The 18,279-nt window shown below is 46.5% G+C and overlaps 1 long non-coding RNA gene across 1 annotated transcript; it reads left to right on the top strand.

Annotated features, from left to right (window-relative positions):
* Positions 1–6,091: 6,091 nt before the first annotated feature.
* On the top strand, positions 6,092–8,829 carry LOC125946530 (uncharacterized). The gene is made up of 3 exons (XR_007467646.1): positions 6,092–6,284; positions 7,443–7,481; positions 8,606–8,829. It is a non-coding gene; the product is annotated as an uncharacterized LOC125946530 (long non-coding RNA).
* Positions 8,830–18,279: the final 9,450 nt, after the last annotated feature.

Here is an 18,279-nt window from a genome sequence, read left to right as displayed (position 1 = left end):
CAGCAATGTCATACGAAGTAAGGTGAGCGGCTTTGGTAGCAATATGAATTGTAGTAAACATGAGCTGATTAAGTAAGCAGGTCTGCTGCGGCGTAAGTAGACCGACATGAATAGAGACTCGATGACTACGAGAAGGCGCGTGTGAAACGGTGGTGTTGATGAGAAGCGCTTCCCGTGGGCAGCGCGTGCGAAGGGACACACCTGTAGCGCTGCACTGCCGATCCGGGCAGCATTGCATGTGTAGCGTGCGTTGGAAAATGTGGCCCGACTATTACTAACTGAATGAACAAGCGTGGTGTGAGCGCGCACAAACAAACACGAATAGATCACACTGAATGACTGCAGACGACTGTCAAAACGCTGTCAGCAAGCATACGCCGCAGCGGGCGAAGGTACGTGCGGTCTATCGCTTCAACGGAAACTGAGCGGCTAATAATGCACGGCCCATAAAGGTCAGAGCCGTGTGGAGATAAGAGACGGTGCGAGCGAGCGACGAGCGCGGTTGTTGGCAGAGTAGAAGTGCGCCCCCCCCCCCCCCCCCCGCTCCCTCCGGCGCTGGTTTCCTGCTTCCTTGCTTTGCGCGTGGGAGATTGAGTGCGTTCGCTCTCCGTGATAGCGCGCGTCCCCGCACGCTTCCGCTCGGGCATACGGCGCGCGGCGAAGATTTTATCTATAGGGAACCTCACGGCGACGGCGACGCCGACGGCAGAAATCCGGTTGAAGTGTCCATATAATTGCTATCGCAATAAAAGCAAGCGCTTTAGGAGAGGAGACGACGGAGGAAAGAGTAGATGGCGATACTTTTTCTATATAGGGATTTTAGCCCGATGGCGGGGGACAGATAGGCGGCTGGCACTAGAGTGTACTAGACGATACACACTCTAGCTGGCACGCATGACTGTGCGTTTGTGTGCCCGCTCTCCCGCGGCGGTGCATGCGCGCAGCCCTGCCGGCTTCGACCGCCTGTGCCGCAGACTCTCTCTGGGCTCTCGCCTGCCTCTCCCCTAACAGTGTCGACAACGGCGTTTAGCTGTTCCATGACCTTGACATCGTGCTAGCGCTCTTATCAGTTGCCCTTACGACTCGCGATGGCCCGGCCGCGTGCCGTTCGTTGGGAGGAACAACGCAACAAGCGACTGCGCGTCCAGAAGCGCGAATATGCTAGCAAACGTCGCGAAAGTGCGCACGCAGCATAATATAGGTCGAGTGGTTCGGAAGCCCTAGTCGAACAAGAAGTCGTTGGCCAAATACGCCGCGAACGACAGCAGAGCCGGCAATGTGATCTGCGCCGGCCACGGCGGCCGCTACGGAGGCGTTGCCATCGACGTACGGAACGATTTCTTTGGTGTAGTCCAGCGATACGAAATGCCGGTGGCGCCGGCATTTCGTCTCCGCTTGCGCCGACGCGTGTGCCGTCAAGGTGTGCGATGGTCCAGTAGTTGCCGTCGTGTACGTTCCACCGGCTACGTCCAAGAGAGACATTGAAGCATCCATGATCGTCTTCTTTGGATGGTTATGTTCGACGACGAAGCATCTATCGTAATGACGGATGATTCAACGTTGACATTGCACGCCCGGATGGAAAGTGGTTCACTTCCTTTATGCTCGAGCGCTTCGTGTTGACGTGTGTGAACGAACCGATGGTACCAACTACAACACAACGGACGTGTATAGACGACTTTATGAGGAACGTGCATACTTTTGCCGTACACCCTATGGCGGTGTACCATATCGACCATAAGGCCATGATCAATGTGGTCACTAAATAAACTAAAACCACCGGGTCATATACATTTGTCATTCTGTAAAAGTTCAAATAACCAATTACACCATCACACCTTATTAGTCATAATTGAACATACATTATTCCCGCCATAGTATAGCTTCGCTGGCCTTCCATCCACTCCTCCCCTCCATTGGAAGGGCTGACGTGTTTTTTAAGCGCGATTCAACAAATGGAAGGTACAGACAAAAGCATTGCGTCGTACAAGGATGATGACCTAACAAAAATACTTCAGCGTATCTTCGCAATAGCATTTCAAGCAAGATGCACGATAAAGGAGCACTTAGAAACTTATGTGCTACTTTTCGCACCGGCAACTCCTTTTCGTGATGCATGAAAATGAATTCATTTTCTGACACCTTACAGAACTTTGAAGAAGTTCAGCGAAGTTTTCTTTATACGTTGCTTGCAGCTGACAACTGTATATTTATGGTTATTACGTAAACAATGCTAAAAAATTCTCGAAAAAGCAGATATCTGGCATTACGCAACAACAAGCAGAAACAATTTGTCTGAAAAATAGCCCAGCTAGATCAAAGCCTTCGAGCTCATGATGAAGTTGTAGAAGGGCGTGACGGCTACCCACGAGTTGTGCCGTCGTTCCTATTTTTACTTCAACAGTAGTGGGAAGGCAGCGAGCCGAGACGCGGCTGCGACTACCAGCGTTGCAAGCTTACAGAACGACACTGCGCGTGCCGAGCTTGCACCATAGAGTAACATCATAGAGAAAGGACTTCAACCAAGAGCGGATACTCCCATAGAGCCCAGCGGCCGAATTGACGGCAACGCACCAAGCGGTCGGCATCATTCACTTCCGTTTTCGGTTTTAGGCGCGCGTATTTTGAATGCGAGCTAGCACGCCGGTAGCGCCCCCCCCCCCCTTTTTTTTATTTTCTGCTCGACCGCGCAAGGTCGTCGTGCGGAATCGGTTTATTTGGTAAAAATGATTGAGAACGATCTTGTCAGGTCCCATCGAATCTGTGCCACGTGCAATTTCACAAAGTAGACGCAAGACTCCTTGTGAAATAAGGGAATATTTATTTTGCGCTATATAAAAGCTTGTTCCGTGATTTTTATGCCTTCATCCAACGTTGTGATCCCAGGTAAGCAGTAGTTCCCGTATGAAACTCCACCGGACGGCATCAGCTGAAAAAAAGTAAATTACAAGCATGTTACATTTACAAGCATGTAACAGCATATTACAAGCATGTGTCATTTGGTATTTAGATATAGGCGAAACGTGCGAAAGCGGTGAACAGGCGGCATTACAAACAAAAGAAATTCGCTTTTACATACATGGCGTTCAAAATACCCGATTCATGCCAAACCCTACCATAAAATTTGAAAACATCTGATTTCCAAGCATTCCCCCATTTCCGGGCATTCCTTCCTGCACTTTAACAACACAAATACACGGGCGACTTCGCGTTTCCAAAATTTGGCTTCGGGCGACGCGACGGTACGCTACATACACAGAGACGGACGCAACAGGCACTCAAGGCAAATGCGTGGGTGCAAAGCTTGTTTTCAGACCTTTAGAATACGGAATTTTCGAATTACAAGTTTCTGAAATGTTCTTCGGCGTTGTCTTTCGCGCGTTCTGCCAGCGCCAGCAACACACTCCCATGTTATCACTCTTGGCAATCGCCCATCGCGTTTTCCACAGGCGTGAGTACTGAAAGAAGGTATATGTTGTTGCGGGGCCAGAAAAAAACGTCACAAACTTGTCCCTCTAAGATTCATTACACGCCAGACTAACTGGTCACCCCGGCCGAGCTGCTTATTGCTAACTGCGTCACAGCGCGCTGCACGGCCAGCGTACCTCAAAAGCTAGTACGCCAAGAAGTAACGAAATTACTCTTCAGCAATGTCTGGCGTCAGAGAAAGCGGCACGAACTTCTAGCAAGATGCTCTAGACTACGCATCACGACCGAGTTGGTTCTCTGTAACTGCATCACAGCACCTTGTGCGGCGAGTGTGCCTCAACAGAACCGAAATAAGTTACAATAATCCCCTAGGAAGCGTTGGAAACATGTCCCAGCACGATTCATTAATTCAAATTAACTGCGCCAGGACGGCCGAGTTGTTTTTCGCTAACTGGGTCTTAAGTCTCGGTCCCGTGCCGTAAGCCTAATTGCGTCGCAGACTCTCAAACAAAATTTCTCACCTTGCCGTTGTCCAATAGTGCAGTGTTGTCTTGTCCCAGTGCAGAAGGAACGGAAGAATAGGCCGGGAGCCCAAGAGACCAGGCTACATTTAAAGAAGAGAGAGAGAGAGAGACGGGTCGCCGCGGGCGAGCGCTTTAACGCGCGCGCAGGCGCCCTCGCTCGCCTCGGGGTAAAGCCCCTCAATGATGAAATTGAGGGGCTTTACCTCGAGGGAGTGTCTGGCGGATGACGCATGCATCTGGCGCGTCATTGGCCTGTCGCTAGGTAGGGCAAGAAAAATAGGTCGCACAGCTTAAGTTCATTTATACACAAAAGTTTTAGTTTTCGCGGCAGAGAATTTAAAAAATAAATCAATGTCTGTTAGCTTAATTTCACTTTCTTTTTTTCGATGCTCGCGGCAGCTAACGTTCGGCATCAATACTATAGCGTGACGTATGGTGACGTGTTTCCTATTGCCAGTTTTTGCCGAGTTTCCCCTCTTGTTGAATTTCTTTATGGTAACATAAGGATTACAAGAGCGGCCACATCGCTCCTCACTGCTACAAGCAATGGCCAACTCCGTCTCCGACATACAACAGTATGTCGGAGTCGCAGACAATATACCCTACTGCTCCCAATGCTATTCGCCATAATCTTACGGCCGCTGACGTCCCTGCTCCGAATCTTCGCTATGGCCAGTCGCCGTCACCCCGACGTCTTCGATCTCCTTCAACCCAGCCCCTTCGCTTATTGTCGACCTTAGTGCCCCTCCACACCCCGCAAGAAACAAGGAACTGCAGCTTGTAGAGGTGAAGCTGCGATTCTGACCTTGCCATCATATCCCCTGCTTGCTTTCCGATGAACCAGAACCTCCTTGAAGTGACGTTGAAGGCACTGCTGCCACTGCCCTGTTCGACAAAGGTGAACACCTCTCCATTCTGAGCACTGTTTTCCGACGACGAATTAAAACAACTCCTTACTCCTGCAACCACATGGGTCGTCTGCGTTGCGGATGGCGGTACTGTACCTGTCATCGCTATGTTTACAGTACGCGTAAGCATCGCCGGCCGCCACACTCCTGTCCCTTTTACAGTGATTTCCCATTGCCCGGACGACCTCACTCTCGGCGTGGATTTTCTCTAAGCTCGCTCAGCTCGCATTGACTGCTCCGCCAGCACCCTCCGCGTCGAACTGCGCATTCATTAGGATACTTGTGACACCAACGACAGTGGCATAAGGACCACCAGCTTCGTTCCACTGCCACCCGAATCATCATCTATCGAACTGTCGTCTTCCCCGCCCGTTCCTGATGGGGAGTATCTTACAAATCTCGGCTGCCCGATATTCCCATGCAGTTTAATGCCACCGTACCTCACACATTTCTGACTTTCATGGCTAACCAGACTTGTATTCCTGTCGTCAACTTCGGTCGAAACAAGTAAATAGTGCCTGAAGGAATTTGGCTCGCCCAGCATGAGCTTTTACATGACCATGACGTGGCGGCTTTCTCGCCCGACGCGTTGTCTGTTCCTACCAGATATCCAAAGTCTGCTTCTTGTGCGGACCCCAAAAATCAGAAAACGATCGCGAGGGACCAGTTACCTCTACCATGTTTTGTCTTCCTACAGGGTTGTTTTCGACTTTGACGCCTAGCAAGCCGACGCTTTATCGAGCTGCGCCAAGGATGCACTGCGTATGTGCCGCCCTTCAATGAACGCCTCGCCAACGTGGGTCACTAACTATGTGTCACTGAGTGTCCGGAAAGCGAGAGAACAATTATCAGCGTTCGCAGGAACCGGCGCGCAGGAAAATACGGTTCAGATAAATATCAATTTATACATGCATGGCAATCCTTTCACATAATTGCCCAACCTTGAAACATACGTCACACATAACACATTCTCAAAGAAATAATTGCTCCTAGAGATGTGGACGTATATGTCAGCGTTAAATATTCTTTTGCCTCTGCCTAAAATAAATAATACAGCATGCTCTGCGTACTTACATACGTAGGCTCTCATATTGTTCGTGAATCAAGATAAGGGCAAAATATTTTAAACACAAGGCACGAATTTATTTGCATAATAAAAAACAATATGTAAACCACATTTGGTGCTATGTATGCAATAAAAACCGCCTGTGATTGGTAGATCGGTTTTTATCTGAAAATTGGGAAAGCAAGGTAGCAAATATAAACGCCATGCTTCTGCTTCTGCCCACATCTCGCAGAGAAGCATCAACTGAAGTAATGGCGTCTACGATTGTGCTTGCCAACGTGTTGCTGCCGCTTATATTGCTTTTTCTCCAAGGAAGCAATGCGGCTCATGATGTGGAGGCTAGAATCGATACATTGGGTAAGAATATCAGTGCTTTATTTTCCTCCGTGCTTGCGATAAAAACGTTGTTAATTATTTGTTATGATTATATACACTAAAGTCATAGCTTGGTTTTTTTCATGGTACCATCATTCCCATTTAATATTTCAACGCGTCAAAATTAGAAGTCGATACGTGAAACATTCGTGACAAACAGAAATTATTTCATGTAGCTCGCACCTCATTAACAGGTGCCGACAAGGGCTCCAACATGATCTGTGACAAGCCAGAAGCATGCACAGTCATTCGCTAAACTGGTATTGCAGGTTTACTGCAAAGCCCAGTTAAAATCGTCATTGAATATGAAGACTACAACAGTCAAAAGTATATCTGATGGAATGGCTGGCAATACCATAATCAGGAACAAACCTTTATCTCGCTATCTTATTTCCTGTGCTTTCTTAACATGCTTAAAGTAAATTTGTTCAAAATCTATATTCAGAATTAGCGAGGACAGCTCTCATTTCAAATTTTGGTATGAACAAAAATCAGCTGCTAAGAAAGAGTCTAAATTCTTGACGTGAAATAATGCGGAACGATATGTTTGTCGTGCATTAGAATAGGCGTTTTATTTCATAAAACGCGAGCACCATTTCTTGCCTTCTCCATTGAAGCACATTTTGGAAAAATAGAAGGGAAGCAAGTGGCGCAAGACGATCAGCACAAAAACAAACTACCTCTGCATATCACAAGTGTATGCAATCAACCTAGCATCAAGCAGAAAATTGACCAAGTAAAGGTACATGGTGTACAGGTTGCTAGCGTATGTCATCAATGTTTGCGTTTCTGGCCTAGTCGGTTTCCGGCGCTTTTTATTTTTTGACACGAAAAAACGACTAGGTCAAATCAAGATGCCACTTGATTTAATAAAAATGCACAAAATTTCCTTAGTGTTGTTAATTTTCTGCGCTGACAAAGCCACCAATAAAAGGGACGTTATGACTTTTACGGCTTTTCTGGCGCTATAATACACTGCCGCCAAATCTGACCAAGGTGTGGGGTTTTATTGTGAAAAGTATAATTAACCGGAAATATATTTTCGACGCAAGCGTTTTGTGTAATGCGAATGTAACCGGCTGAATTGAATAATACGTGCACCATGCTTTCATTTTCATAAGGAGGCTCATTCTTTTCCAGCATGCAACCGGCTGACCGAAAGATGTAGTTATCCAGCAAGTATGTGTTTTTTATCCTTATTTACTCTATCTACTTCTCACTTTAAGCTGCATTAGCGCTACCTTAGTTTTTCCGTTACTTTTCAGTTCAAAGAAATGCACGTGTAAAACTTCAGTGTACAGCGTATAATATTGAATACTGCTTCAAATTATTAGAAAAATGGCATTCGAGGTGAACATTGACATTGGTACATTCTGCGAAGTACAAGCATTGATGAACCTTGTGCAGTGTTACGAGGCTTCTGCTGCAGAAACACTCGTAAACGTTTGTCTTGTAGTGACCTGCATACGAAAACAGTTGTGCCGATCGTGCATGCACAACATGTTGAGAGAAAGCATCAGATGTGAGATGCATATTTTTCTTCCCAGTACCAGAAGTAGAAGTTAAGCAATCTTTAATTTACCTCTAAAGAGTAGGGCAAACATATTTGCTCATCGAGAAATGTGGTTATATAGAAATTGCGTGTCGTTCGCATTACAGAATTAGGTAAATGATTTTTACGGTTCAACATGTAAAACAATTTTTGCCCATAAAACCTGAATTCCACCTTATTATTTCCTAGTTACTTTTAAAACCAGAGAAAATACGAGCTGCGCAAGATGTATTAGGTCGCCAATAAATAAAACATGTAAAGCAAAATTGTTTCGAAATTATTATTACTGACATCAACAAACGCCGCATAATGTCAATCAATAAGAACCAATGCACTTCATCAATACTCATACTTAGATTAAAATAATATTACAGCGTAATGCAAACTTTCAAGGCTTTTAAAACGTCGTTGTTTTCATTTAATTAAAAGTCTCCACATTTTATTAGCGTAATACAGGTTATCTGAAAACCAGGGTTACACTGAGCCTGGTGTAGGGCTTTCGCATCCACCCTAATTTCGGCACCATCTTTGTGGTTTATTCGTTATATAACATTTTTAGCACTCAAAATAAGAGGCAACCTAAGGGAAAGTGTCACATAAAGCACCAGGGTACTCTGCAAGGCGCACGCTGACGCTAAATATTGGTTGTTATAGCTTGCGTTTTAATTTGGTAATATCTTTTTTTCTCATTAAAAGGTTACTAATTTCTATTGGCCGGTAAAAAAAATTTTATTGCATTTTTTCTGTGTAGGTTGCGCCTGCGACTGGCAATCGGGTCCCGGTCAGGTGGTTCTCGACGTTGTTCACTATGATCCATTAACCAACCAGTGTGTACAAAGAGGAAAGGAAGCCAACTGCAACGCATTTCGCAGTATTAGCGACTGCGAGGCTTCCTGCAGAAACAACGGCAGGGGGCGTTAGCCGCATACGTTATTACCATCCTTTGGTGCGTACGACGTAATAAAGTAGCTCATAAAAGTACGAAGTTGGTGTCTGCTTTGAATGCGTTTACCTTAGTACTACTTTAATGAGGGTTACAGTTTCGAGTTTGCGATATGCTTTGATGGGACAGTAAATTGGGACAGTGACGGGACAGTAAAACTACGTGTGTCCGGTTTATTTAAATTTGTGGCATCCAACATGGCTGCAGCAAAACTATGCGTGCCATCCTAGTGGTTATGACCTTCGTCGTTCATTTCCTCGAATGTGGCTTATAACACCTCACCGTCCTCCTCCCTCCCGCCTTCGCCGCCCTGTCTGAGCCGTCTCGGCGCAGGTTATAATTGCACGGAGAGCTAGCAAAAAGCATGATCTGAGGCGTGACGCTGACACGATGTGTCAGCATAGATCAAGCACTTCATGAAATGAAATAGAAACAAACGGACGCGAAGAAAGAGAAAAGGCACCATTTACTTGTAATCTGCGCCGTCATATTTTTGTCAGCATGCTTAAGCAAATACACTGAATTGGAGACTGAGTACCTGTGCCTGTCTTACATATTTTTTCGTTCATGTATATCGTGCAGCTACTTCATTCTGGGTGTAGGACCAACAAACTTCAGCATCCATCATGGTGCTTTGGAAGTTTGGTCATTTCCGTGGGCATAAAGCGCATATCTTCGCGTACTTAACCTACTACTATTTGGCCCAGTCACTGTTCCTTCGTTTAGGTAATTACTTGACCAGATGGCATCAAAGCTGCTGTTTGAGAAAATTATTTCTTGCGCCAGAACATAATTCTTATTTTTCGGAAAGCTAACTGTAGTCGTTGCCAAAGCGTTCATTTTCGAGCACTTGAAGAACTGATTTATGCAGTCAGATAGTAAACGCAAAAAATTTGCAGGTTAGATAAATTGTGTCTTGGCTTTGGTTTTTCATTTTGTCAGTACATCATACGAAAATTTTGTTTTAGGAGAGATATAAAGTTGTCAATTTGGCCCCTGCGCCTGGCTCGGCCAAGTTCTGTAGCAATTTCTTCGATTATATTTTCTTCAGTGAACGCAAATCACCGCAGAGTGTATTTGCTGTCGAGCACGGCACTCTAACGCGAATCACCTGAATGCATTAGGGCTTGACTGCGTTTGTAGTCGTAACGCGAGTGAGGATAATTGTATTTCACCAATTCGAGTCATTAGGCAAAGATACTGTTCTGGTAAGATTGAGTACCATTATGCACAAAGACGAAAGAAGGAATGAGGCAAACATAACAAAAATTCGTCAGGAAATTTCTACAAATACCAATTATTTGTGGCGCAAACAGCCGTTACTACCGTCGAACGTACATCCGGCAGCTTGGCATTCCTCTTTTCAAAAGGCGTTTACAATCATGGTATTTGTTTACCACTAAACTACGGAGACTCAAACATTACTAGTGACACAGAAGCTTAAAGATGAGCTTTGCGACGGTGCAATGAGCGATGAAATGAGAACTAGTATGTTTAACGCTAACAAAGTAAGACGGTGTTAGAGCAAACACGTATAGCGACTATTTAAAGTCCCTTGGGTATTTGACTGGCGGATGTGGAATATTCTTTGCTGCGAGATGGCTTCGCATCACACACGAACTTAGGAGCACGCACATGGGTAAGAAACCATCGTATGCTACCTCCTTGCATCAAGCTGGATTCGACCTCGCTATTAACGAAAAAAAAGGAAACAGAAGGACAACTACTCACTATCGCCCTGCTGGCGCTGGCTAAGACTATGTTTTACTAGCATAGGCTAAGGTATGTTTTACATTGCATTACTTATGTATATTTTGAGTGTTAAATGATATAAAAAATGCCCCTCCACATATAAGAAAGCTCGCTTATGTAACACTGGTTCGTCCGAAAATTGAATACGCTTCAGCTATTTGGGAACCACTTCAAGCCTATCTTATTCAGAATATCGAATCCCTGCAAAACCGTGCTGTGCGCTTCATTTTCTCAGATTATTCACGTCATTCGAGCATCACTGCACTAAGAGATCGCGCCGAATTGGAAAGCTTATCGCATCGTCGCCAAGCAGCCCGCCTTTCGCTTTTTCATAAACTTTATCATCATCCAATCCTTTCTGGCGATTTATTTCAAGCGCCTGCAGTCTCTTTCCCTCGCCGCGATCATCAGTATAAAGTAAAACGACCCACATGTCACACTCATCGCTTTGCTAATTCGTTCACACCACGCACTATCATTGAGTGGAACCACCTACCATCGCATGTAGCTACTGAGACTAACATAGCAAAATTTCAGGAGCTGCTACGCACTGAGCGCATTGCCTAAACGGACTGCCCGACCTAATCGATATATTTTTTTTCCTGTACCAGTTCGTAGCCATTTTTCACTTGGAATATCGCGTCTGTATTCTTTTTATGAGTTTTTGTGTATTTTAGCAAGCGCTCTGTATTTTCTGTAATGTAAGTTTGTGTATTCTTGTTGTCACCTTGTAGCTGACTAATATGCTATGTTTTTTTTTCTAATTGCTGAGAATTTCCAATTATAATATATTGTGGCTTTGCATATATATTCTCTTTTGTCTTTGTTCTTGTTTTCCTATTCCACGTACCCACTGTATTTATTTCTTTTTGCTACTCACTTACCCGCTGTATATCAGACAATGTTCATGATCGCGTTTCTTTTTCTTTTTTTTCACTCACTATGTTATTATTCACATGTCACTGCAATATGTCCCCCTATGTAATACCCTCTTTGAGGGCCTTTAGGGGTATTTTGAATAAATAAATAAATAAATATACCCTTAGATTGTGTATGTCACGATCTATTCCGATAGTGTATATCGCGGTTCCGGCGAACCATTATGTAACGTCACTTTGTTTTATATACCTTAGCACACGACTTATATACCTGTTGTCTCTTAAAATTCTTTGTAATGCTTCAACTTATGAAGATGTATATTGTGTAATGGTCCCCTTACCCTATACTCCGGCTGGAGCCTGTGAGGATTTTTGAATAGTTAAAATTCTGTTTTCGCTTCTCGCTAACGCCGGTATTTTGGAGTGTCAACAGATGTATGCTTGTATGGACCTGGCTAGCCAAGCTTAGACAGTAGATGGGTACACATCCTACAAATGAGATCTACGGCACGTGGGTCTGAGTCCTACGAGTAACACGGATTATTTTTATGTGCGCTTAGTTATCCAACTAGTTACGTTATTTGAGCCATTTTTTATATTCGTTTTAGTGGGTAAGTACTATTGAAAAAGTTCCAGAGATTGCTCAGAAGCACATACATTTGAGCTATTTCAAAGACATGCCATATCACGAGTTTGTTTTATTTTATTTTTTTTTTGAGCTAGAGAACGCCCGCGACTAATCAAAATGGAGATCACGGCGCACTTCTACGCCTAATCAGCAGTGCTCCCAATTCTGTTTCGAAAGAAGTAAGCTAAAAACTGCAAAATAAAAAGAGTGATTGAAACTGGCGTCAAGCATACTTCCCTACTGTTAAGAAGAAAGAAATCTTTTAAAGAGATTTAAAATTTTATCATTTCAATCCGACGCCTAGATATCTGCTGTCTGCTGTCCCCGACTTCACCAGCATCAATTCTGGAGCTCTAGTAGGCCAGCAGTTACATGCTCTACGCGCTACAGATCCCACCCAACTCATTTCGTCTAAGTATTCCTAACAAGAATATCAATTATCCCCGTTGTCTCTCTTATACACAACACTACTTTCCTGTCTCATACCGTTTGCATAATTATCTTGATTCGATCGCATATTTGTCCACAACTTATTCTCAATCTCCTTTACTCAACTCCAAGTTTCTGCCCTGAAGTTTAGCAGCGATAGAATGCAAAGATTACCACTTTTCTTTCAACTATAGGCGCAAGCAGTTGGTAATGACACGACGTGTTTGCCTTATGCTCTTCACCCACTCTTCATTTTTCTGTGAATTTCCTTCTCGTGTTGAAGGTCCCCGGTGTGTGCTTGAAACAAGCGTACCTCAGCATAACATCTAGGGGCCTACTGCCAATCCCAAACTTTCGTTAACGTTCCAGGCAGTTGCACATTCCCTGCCTAATAATTTTTAGACCTACTCTTACATTTTCTCGGCTAAGGTCCTAAACAATTTGTTCTAAGGCTTATTTGATTTGATTTGATTTATTAATTCCCCGTATAATCTACAGGAGACAAGGCTTAAATACATATAAATGTCTGACATAGGTCGCAGCCCCCTGTACTGTTCGACGTTGATAACAGAAGCATATTGATCTTATTTCCCATAAATATAGTACCAATTGGACTTACCATTGTCGACGGCACTTGACCATCTCACATACAATACAACATGACAGACAAGATCACATATTCATATTTACGTGATAATGCGCCATATCCGGATCGGATTTCTTGATCGCGATGAACAGTGGTCGCTGCTACAAATACCAGTGTCACACGTACACTTCTGATCGTGATCGGGGCCGGTCCGGATCGGATTTCTTGATCGCGATCAGTATGTGTTTGTATACTTTCTAAGCTCATATACTCAAACACTAGCGCACGGAAACAATTTCAGTGAGAAACCACTGATCATTGCCATTTCCACAGAGAAAACAAAATTCCGACATTGCTGTTACACCTGCGTAGCAAAGGATATACAGGGTGTCCCAGCTATCATGCTCAAGATTTAAAAAAAGAGGAACGGCGTTACCCGAAGAAAACATAGTGCGTATTGTTTCCAGTACAGTGGAGTAGCAGCCAGTAATGTTTTTGTTACTGAGATTTAATTAGGTAATTATAATTAATTATCTAAGTCGAGAAGTACTGTCCTTATTATCAAAGTGTCAATGAGAAAGTTGTAGAGCACCATGCAAAACTCCCGATACAGCTTCTGTTGCTCAATACGTGCTAGATAAATGTGTTTTTCTGAGTGTTAAAAACACATTTCTCACGTTTACTCTAGCGAGTGTTCGTGAGAAGCCTAAATGACCAGATGTGGGTTAGTCATGGCAAGCGATGAGGGCGTTGTCTCGCATCTCTCTCGGAACTGTGCTTGCCTCCTGGTGGTTCCGAGAAAGACAGAAACAACTTAAATAAAGTTGTTTCTCTCTCTCTCGGAACCACCAGGAGGCAAGCACGGCTGGTCGAACGAGCATTCTTCATATATAGCACGTTGGCTCGTAGACACGAGCGGTGCAGATGCCGTGGTAGGGCTATGCCGCGGCCCTCTAGATGACCGATGATCGGTCGAATCTCAGCGTCGTCACGCTGCCGTCTGAGCAAGTCCGATGAACCATTGGCACCCACGAAGCCATCATCGTCCGCTGTTTCCTGACTGACAGGTGGCAGGATCAATGGATGCGCGGGACAGTGTGTCAGCGTCTTTGTGCTTACGGTCACACTTATAAATGATGGTGACGTCAAATTCCTGTAGCCGCAAGCTCGACCGTGCCAGTCGTCGTGAAGGGTCGCGCATGCTTACCAACCAACAGAGGGCATGGTGGTCCATCACTACTTTGAAAAGACGACCATAGAGGTAGGGGCGAAATTTGATGATCACCCACACGACTTCGAGGTACTCTTTGGTAGTCGAATAATTCGCCTCGGCATGGTACAGGGAGCGGCTGGCATAAGCTATAACTCTTTCCACTCCATCTTGACGCTGGACGACCACTGCGCCAAGGCCAATGTTACTAGTGTCGGTTTGCACCTCAGTATCAGCATAATCGTCAAAATGTGCAAGAACGGGTGCCAACTGCAGGTGCTGTCGTAATTCAGCAAAAGCCGCTTGTTGCTCATTATGCCAGACAAATGGCGTCGTCCCTTCTTAGGCGAGTCAAGGGTGCCGCTATCTTCGAAAAGCCCTAATAAACTGGCGATAATATGTGCACAAGCCCAGGAAGCGCCGGGCGACCTTCGTATCGGCAGGAGCAGCAAATGTGACCACAGCGGCAAGCTTGTGTGGATCGGGTCGGACCGCTTTGGCGCTTACTACATGCCCAAGTAACTTGAGCTCTTCACAACCAAAGTGGCCCTTTTCGGGCTTAAGTGTGAGATCTGCCAATCGGACGGCTTCTAGCACGTTCCGCAGACGGTGAAGATGCTGCTCAAATGTTTCAGAGAAGACAACCACATCATCTAGGTACTACAGACAGGTCTGCCTCTTAAGTCCAATGAGGACAGTGTCCATCATTCACTGGAAAGTAGTAGGGGCTGAACACAAGCCAAAAGGAAGCGCTCGAAATTCACGGAGACCATGCGACCATCATCACAAAGGTTGTTTTCTCGCGGTCTTGTTCGTCTACCTCGATTTGCCAGCACCCGGTTTTTAAATCGAGAGAAGAAAAGTAGTGGGCACGCCGTAGTCTATCTAACGAGTCGTCGATACGCTGCAGCGGGTACACGTCATTTTTAGTCACGTTATTAAGCTTCCGGTAGTCGACGCAGAAGCGTCACGTTCCGTCTTTCTTTTCTACAAGAACGACCGGAGACGACCGCGGGCTGTTCTAAGGTTCGATGACGCCATCGTCAAGCACCTCCTGGACTTGCGTACGTATGGCTTCTCGTTCTTTTGCCGACACGCGGTACGGCTGCTGGTGTACCGGGCGTGCGTCTTCGTACGTGATGATCTTGTGTTTAGTGATGGAAGTCTGGCGTACCTTTGAATATCTACCGAAGCAAGTCCTGAATTCAAGCAAGAGCTTGCACATTGTTGTCTGGCTATCGGGGGACAGTTCAGAATTGATGTCGAGATGGCCCAGCGACGTGTCTGCTGTCTTCACTACTTCTGACGGGAAACAGTTGTTAATGTTTGCTACTGGGTCTGCAAACGCTAACGAAGTGCCGCGGAACAGGTGTCGGTTCTCGTTGTTAAAGTTGGCAGCAATGGCTATCATGAAGCTGTATAACATTTCGAGCCACATGAACACCTTGCTTCAGTAGGTGTTCCAAGTAAGTTTCGACCACCACTTCGCCATCGCATAAGCCACAGCATGTGACGTCGACGAGGACACTGACTCATTGAGACACTGCCTGCAGAAACATGAAGTACGTCGTCTCGCCGTTCGCCGTCTTGCACGTCGATTGCTCGTTCGGCCGAGAATGTGATACGACGCTCTTGCAGATCAATAATAGCACCGTACTCCTGCAGGAAGTCAATCCCAAGAATAACGTCGCGGGAGCATTCGCGTAAGACAAGGCAGCTCACTACGAAATTAGATCCTTGAATCTCAAATGTATTCATGCACGCGCTCAGTGGAGTAACGAGGTGGCCGCCAGCCACCCGAATATGCGAGTTATACCAGGGCATGATTACTTTCTTCAGCTGCGTTGCCATTTTCCCTCTTAATATCGAGTAGTCGGCGCCGGTGTCAACTAAAGCACTAACAGCGTAACCATGAATTGTCACTGGTATATTGAGCGAAAGCCGGTCGTCGCATTCAGCTGCAGGTGGTGTCGGATCGGTATCTTTACGTATCTGCATCGATCGGAGGTCTTCGGCACTTCTACAATCAGCGACCTCGCCCCCAAAGATTGCCTCAGTTAGTTTTCCCGGTGGGGACAGGGCGACCGCTCGGGAGAATACCGCTGGGGCGGAGGTGAACATCGTTAGGAGACGGCGATCGCGACTGCCGCGCGCCAAGCGGTGGCAAGCGCTGCTGAGAGAGGTAGTCCGCAATAGAGTGTTTTAGCTGAGCGCTTGCGTCCGCTCCGCTCAGACCGGCATATGATAGCAAATGCCACCCAACCGCTTAGCGGGAACGCTATTGCGCTTGCGCACAACGCGCACACCGGCAGCGGACCGAAGACCGCATCCCGCGCTCCGCTACAAAGCCGACTGAGTGGAGCGTGACAGCGTGTCTAATTGGCCTCTTCGTCGTTTTGCAGCCGAGTTCATAGCACGTCGCTCGCGTCTCGGCAAGACGCTCTTATCAAATGCCATATCTACACAGTTTGTTGCAGTATCTCAGAGCGTGAAATCTGAGCGGAGCGGAGCGTAAGCGGCGCTCTGCTAAAACTGTTTAATGTCAAGAGGTAGCTGGCCATATCGGAGCGGCGGCGATAAGGTGGAAAAGCCCCGAAGCCCAAGGCGCCGGTATGGGTAATGGCGGTGCAAGTGGGCAGCTTCATCGCAGTGGAACCCCAGAGGCCGGTGATCGGGCGTGCGCCAAACATCCGACTACTGAGAAGGCGTGCCTCTGTGGTCGACATAGTGAACCGCTTCTCCGAACGATGGGCAACTGGAGCGGCATGAGCAAAGGGCGGCGGCGTGTACCCAGCGTCGTAGTACGATATCGGCTGCACCTACTGAAGTGACACTGTAGGAAGAGCACGAACAAACAGCGCCGGAGAGGAAGCAGAGTGGTATTCTGGAGGTACTTCCGCAGCATTATCATGAGGCAAGTAACCACGGAATGCCTGGTGCCGTTCGTCCTTGATAATATTTGCTATGGAGCTTACCGTTGGGTGCGGAATAACGATGGGCTTTTGCAACTCTTCACGCACTACAGAGCGGATGAGTTCTCGCAGACAGTCACTATTGCTTCCTATGACCATTAAAATGTCAGCAGCAAGCATACTGTTCACTTGCCGCTCATACAGGTTCAACCGATGCAGAAGCATATTTTCCATGGTCACAGCCTCGGACAAGAATTTCGGAGGGCTCCGCACGAGACCAGCCAATAGCTGCTCCTTGACCCCACGCATCAGATAACTTGTTCTCCTCTGTCATTTTTGGATCAGCTTGTCTGAAGATGCGCGTCATGTCTTCGATATACGGTGGCCACAGTTTCATTTGGCAACTGGACGCGGGCCTGAATCGCTCGTGTCGCTCGTTCGTGGTGATCAGCACTGGTGGAGGTCTCCAAAAGCTGATAAAAAACTCGCATCACGTCGTCAGTTGCTCCTCGAGGTTCTGAAACCACGTACATGCGCCATCCTTCAGGTAGAAGTAGACGTGTCTCAGTTTTTCCGCGTCGTTCCATTCACTCACGGCGGCCACGCGCTCGAAGTCGACCATCCAGTCTTCGACGTCTTCGAACACTGCCATGAAACGTTGTCGGGACCCGTGGGCTCTCAAGTGTGTACCGGTTTGACATCGCGCTTCCCGTAACATTTGGGGCGGCTTGAACGGAAGAGCTTGGCATACCGGTTGATGTGGTGGGAACCGTAGCGTCGACGACTTCTGGGGACAGTCCCCTGATCCTGCGGCTGGCCCGATGCACGGGAGTGTCGACAGGCACTGGATTCGTAGTGCGGATTCTTGGAGGGGTGTGCAACATTCGTGAGGGCGTATACCCAGCAGCTCCACCAGTTTGTCACGAGCCTTCAGAAGTAGTCTTGTGGGTTAAATAAACCGTAGAGCAACTGGCTGCTAGAAAACGCCACCGTCGTGGCTGGCTCTCGAGCAGGGAAGACCCGCGTGGTATTCTTCATTCTTTTGGTTTCGACCCACTCTTTCCCTCGACCCCCTATCGACCGTGGC

This window comes from Dermacentor silvarum, chromosome 7 (genome assembly GCF_013339745.2).
Source record: "Dermacentor silvarum isolate Dsil-2018 chromosome 7, BIME_Dsil_1.4, whole genome shotgun sequence".
NCBI classification, from domain to species: Eukaryota; Metazoa; Arthropoda; class Arachnida; order Ixodida; family Ixodidae; genus Dermacentor; species Dermacentor silvarum.
The sequence above is the reverse complement of the archived record's forward strand: the minus strand, read 5'-3'. Positions and strand labels throughout refer to the sequence as shown.